Source organism: Pinus tabuliformis, chromosome 3_2 (genome assembly GCF_031772625.1).
Source record: "Pinus tabuliformis cultivar Carrire ecotype Pingquan chromosome 3_2, CPIR1, whole genome shotgun sequence".
Classification (NCBI taxonomy): Eukaryota; Viridiplantae; Streptophyta; class Pinopsida; order Pinales; family Pinaceae; genus Pinus; species Pinus tabuliformis.
Genome location: NC_142302.1, coordinates 1,189,293,514 through 1,189,299,513, shown reverse-complemented (window position 1 = coordinate 1,189,299,513; position 6,000 = coordinate 1,189,293,514).

The window sequence follows — 6,000 nt, the reverse complement described above, 5'->3', positions numbered from 1 at the left end:
CCTAGCACACTTGGAACTCGCTGACACTCCTTGTCATACACTCTTATTCATTCATTTCCATGCATTTTGACCTAGTTCTCCCTTATGTTTCTTTGGCACTCCCTAACACTCCTTAGCACGCATTGGCACACCTTGGCGCTTGGCACATCTTGGTATGCTTCCCTAGAACTCTAGCATGCCTTGGCATCAATGCATAGCATACCTTGTCACTCCCTGCTTAGCACACCTGGAACTTGCTGATTGTAATGTTCTGAACTAAGAAAAATAGTGCTATGCAAAGCGGACAATAAAAATAACACCATAAAATTAAATCAAGCCATCAGACCACAAAATTGTCTGGCATGTACTGTTAGCATGCATTTTCATTCCTTAGCATGCATTGGCACTCCTTAGCTATCATTCCCTCACAAGAACCCTTACATTTTTTGCAACATGGGAACCCAAAAAAATCCTACCTCAACTATAACAACAATTTAACTATAACAACACCTTGACCCAGTTACAATTACTACAACTAGACTATGCCTTGTTCACCTAAGAACTTACTATAACTCATCTTATGCTACTCACGTATACTTTCAACTTATCTAACTTAACAAGTTACGAATACAAGGCTCACATCCAAATGTGGTCATAAAATTAAACATTAAATAAGCAACAAATTTTACATCTTGACATGCCATAACATCTCGCACGCCTAATAATCCCTTGGCACTATGTAGCACGTGTTAGCAACCCCTTCATTTCTTGGCATGCTTTGGCACTCCCTAGCACTCCCTGACACATAGCACACCTCGTACTTGGTAGATAACACTCTTTTTCACACTCTTATTCATTAATTTCCATGCATGTGAAACTACTGCTCCCTTGTGTTTCCCTGGAACTTGGCCCTAACACTCCCTAGCATGTGTTGGCGCCACACCCTAGCGCCTGGAACTTCTTGGAATGCCTTAGCTCTTAGCATGTCTTGGCATGCCTAAAATGCCTTAAAAATTTCTAGCATGTGTTAGTACTTCCTAGAATTCCCTATAACACCTTGGCACTCCCTAGCTATCATGCCCTCATAGATAGCCTTACTTTTTTTGCAACTTGGGAACCCAACCAAGTCATTGACAAAACAATGTTGTGCCCAACCCAGATTCTCCCTTTTTCTGAAACTACTTTGTAACATGCCTCATCACAACCATAGGCTTTCCTCTTACAAGTTCTATTCTAAACTTATCCTAACACACTTCATCCTTGGGGCACCTGGAAATCATTGACACTCCATGTCACATTGCACTCTTATTTGTTCATTTCCAATAATTTTGATGTAGTTCTCCCTTGTGATTCCTTCGCATTGGCTAGTATAACTTTCCACTCCCTCCTTAGTACACCTGGAACTTGCTAAAAATTCATTTCCATGCATTTGAAATGAGTGATCTCTTGTGTTTCCTTGGCACTTGGCCCTCACACTCCCTAGCATGCATGGATAAAATATTTACAAAATTTGTCCATATCCTACTATCTAGGGTTTGGTTTTTCACTAACTAAAAATGTGATAACTGAAGAGATAATCATGGTATATGATATAACTATCCTAAAACTTAATCATCCAAATATATTTTAAGTCAACCATGCCAAGTTGGAGGTCCACCAAGTTGAATTTCAAAAAGTTCTAAAACCCTGTCAGCAATTCTAGCCTAGCAAAATTGTGAACAACGGGTCTCAAAGTGCCACCTGTAATTCCATGCAAGTAACTTCTGTGTAAAAAATTGGAGAGTCTTCTTTTTTTGGGTGTGTTATGAACAAAAACCTCCTCCCGATTTCACAAATACTTTCCCATTTGTTCAACATCCAAGCTTGAAGTTGGTCACACAGAAACACAACAAATCCTGCCAGAAGTGCAACAAATAGTTGAGCTGAAATTTTGATGACATTAATGAGTTTTTGAGTGTTTCTGAAGACCTGTGAAGAAACTTGGATATGTCCACTACACCATAGAGCCTTTAAATCATGCAAAAACATCATTTTAGCCTCTTCAGACTTGATTCCCAAACTGACTGTCCAGAATTGCAATGAAAATAGTAGGGAGGAAGACAAACTCATATCTCTTTAACCATAAAACTTGTGCAAAAATGGAAGGAGGTTATTGTTCTTGGTTCCATGGTTAACAAAAACCTCCTTTTGTTTTCTAAAATTCATCTCCATTTTTTCATAAATATCTTTTGCAAATGATGATAAAAGCATAGTCAAAAGTGCAACAACTCTCCTATAGCAATTTTATTTTGGGAATATCTCCCCAACGGTAAATCCAAATGGGCTGAAATGTTTACAGAAAGTTAATATTATCCTAATTCATCTCCACAAAAAATTTCAGCCCAATTAGACTCACAAATCGTGAGACAATACCAAAATGGTTGTAGATGATGTTGGCTCATTTCTAGAAAACCATGCATTATTTTGAACTAGAATTGAGTGGGTGTTTTCATTTCATCCCCATTCATCTCCTGTAAAAATTGCATAGAAAACAAGTGTGAGGTTTAATATTTATGATGAGAACATGGTGACTAGGTAAAAGCACAAAACAAAAGAGTAGCAACTTAGGGAAAGGTAATGAGAGGGAAGGGAGGTAGGAAAAATTATGGAAAAAATATGGGGGATAGGTATGGGTGTTAGGAAAATAATAGGAGTGAAATTTCTCAAAAATAGTGAAAAAAGGGGGGGAAAGGTCAAAACACAGACCTAGGGTAAAAGTGCAACAAATTTCTAGGGTTTTGGATAAAATAAGGAAATGAAAGGATTTTGATGAGGGGAATGATGGAGAATGGTCATTGAAGGATGAAGAAGGAGGTATAAGCATAAAACAAATACCTTTGACTCCAGAATGAAGCTGTGAACCATGGAAAAGGGAAAGTGCAACAAAAACCCTAGTAGCAAAATTTTGACTCAATCTTTGAGGAAAGAAGGTGCAAGTATGATTGATAGGGTTTGACTGACCATGATTAATCAAAAGACTCATGAAATATGGAGATGACCTACCATGATGAAATGATATCTTCATTTTTGGAGTGGGATTAGAAATGACACCTATAGAGTGACTCGTACTCTTTGCTTTATAACTTGGCAAATTTTGCTAGTATGGACCAAAATTTGGCTTTTGACCTTGATTGACTTGAAAGATTAACAAATCTAGATTACTATGGAACATAGGACCCTAACAGAGACCATATTGGATGTTAATCAATGTCACCAAGTTTTATGCACAACCTTCATGCTTCTATACATCCAGTACCCATATGGAAGATTCAATCTTATTTCATCTAGTATTTAACCAAGACATACCATGCACATGATTTCAAATATATTTCTGCATCTAACTCTTCCTACCATATCTTTGAATACATGAATTATACATTCTAAAGAATAGCTCTTATCTAAAGATGTGCATACCTCTTTCCTTCATTTTGTCATCGAATCAACTTCTTTCATGAACTACCTCTTCCTTTGAAGAAAATGTCTATGATGAGGCTTGTTTCTCAAGATGATAAAATACTTCAATTATGCCTTCATGTTGCAACCAAACTAGTAAACTTCTTTGATGCTTGCTTCCATAATATGCCAGTCTGCATCCACAAACTTCTAGTGGAATATACTCTTTCCAAGATTCTTCCATATATTGAAGACCCTTCTCATCAAGGATCCTTGTGATCCTTTATTGCTAGAAGACTGTTTCTATAACATGCCATGCTTGCAAGAGGACATATCTAAGGTAAGAATTCTTTGTCAATGTATCACCAATGAGCAATTTGGCTTGTTTCAAACAAGGCAGCATCCTTGTCACTGCTATAGTGATATGAAAAATAAATAATGATCCTTTAAAAGGGAAAAATAGTGGTTGTTACAATCTCCCATGGATATGCACAAATTTTCTTGCCAAGGAACTTGGGTCATTGTTTTATAAATTAGCATCAATGGGACTATTTACTCCTGGCTCCTTAAGCTTCAAAAAGAAGAAACATGCCCGGTCAGGACTTAGTAGTCAGGACCTCAGAATGCTGACCATTCATCACATGTTCTGGGCATATCTCTTTTCTAGTTGTTGGTGTAAAAGGCAGTAGCATGGTAGCACCATACCAACATGTCTTCAATGAACATGTTTGCAGTATTTTCCAGACTATCCACAACCCAAGTATGAATTAATTTGCAGCAAGCCTTTAGGCTGAAATAGAGGTTGTTAAAGCAGCTAAAAAACCTCTTTCCAAATCTGTAATTTTATTACTATTATGAAAAATCATTTACGCTAAAGCAAGGGAACAAGTTCTTGCAACATTCCTTGTCATAATACTAACAACCTTCAATCACATTGGAATGACTTTGAGGTCAATGATCCATGTGTGGGGTGCCTTCTAAGACTAATATGGTCTCTTTTCCATTATCAAAACTTCCATTAATTATTTTAAACACCATATTAGCTACTTATGCATCCACAATTATTTTTCTTTTGTCTACCTTAGTGTGGGTTTTAACATACAACTACAATATAGCTACTTCTTCTATAAAGCATTTTCTTGATTTTGGTTTTGGATATAATATGTTAATTTAGTTGTAGGATGAATCCCATGATTCAAATTTTGATAAACATGCAACATTGGCTGCCTTAGAATACATAAAGTTAAGCCATTGTACTAGTCTATAATCAGCTATAAGAGAATATAAGATAATAGTTATTGAGAGATTATCCAAAATGTGAAACATGCCTATTGTAGATAATTCTATAAGAAGGTTTGTTTACTAGCTTCATTAAGATTTTTTCTTCCTACACCTTGTATTGGCATAGAGAATATTAATTTCATTTTCCATGTAAAAGCTACAAGGTATAATGAACAATTCTGGAGGTCAAGCTACTGTTTGGCTATTGTTTGTATATCCAACATACAAACAATAGCCAAATAATAGCTTGACATCCAGAATTGTTCATTGTTCATATATCATCGCATTCCTATGTCGCTCAAGGGTTTCCTCCAACAATATTTTGAAAGGATCTCTTGCTCCCTCATCTTTCTTTTCTTCTGCCATGGGAGCTCGTCGGGGTTTGTGAGGTTGGTCCTGCAAAGGTTCAACCAGTTCGAGCCCTAACTCCTTATACCCTGACCTCATTGGGGACATGCAAAGAGAAAAAATAGAGAAAGAGAAAACTGCTCTCATACCACTAATCCGGACTTATGCAGGAATGCGACAAAATACAGATAAAAACATAAACACAAAGATGCAGTAGAAATAAAGCTTCACTTCATTAATATCAAAGAATTGAAATATGCTTACAGATAGAATAGAAATAAAATAGCTCAGGCGATGGTATCTTATATCTGAGAAGAGATGTGGCGGATACATGCCTCTGAACTATGTTACAATGAGGCTCAAGGGCCTTTTTATTATTGAACAACAAGAGAAAGCCCTAAACAACCAAAACCCTAACCCTAGGAGATGGAACACCAAGGGTTTGTGGGCCCCGTTGGGGTTAGTTGGGCAGCCAACTTCCCAGGGTCATTATAATTTGGTCATATTATCTTCGTTTGGTGCGTACGATACCTCGTCAGAAATATCTCTTCGAGTACTAAAGGATTTACATCCTATGAAGACAAGCTTGTTGTAGACCTAAAAAAAACTTCGTTTAGGGGGTCAAAATTGCTCAGGAAGTTTAGGACCCAAAAAACTGCTAAAAATAGTAAATGCTGCTAGAAATAATGAAACTGGTGAAACTAACTGGAGGTCTAGGTGGAATAGGCAGGTGACCACCAATATCCACCTGGATCAGGCCACCATCAGCAAGTAGGTCAAGTGTTGTCTTGTTCAGGATAGACTGGTTGTCAAAGGACTAACACCAAGCCCTAGTTGTATTCCTTGTATCAATGTGATTGTAAAGGGTCATGATCCCTGGTATGGGAGCTCTAGCCTATTGTATTATAGTTTGTAATATAATGAAGAAGGGTTTGAAAAAGTTAAAAATTGTCATGTGCA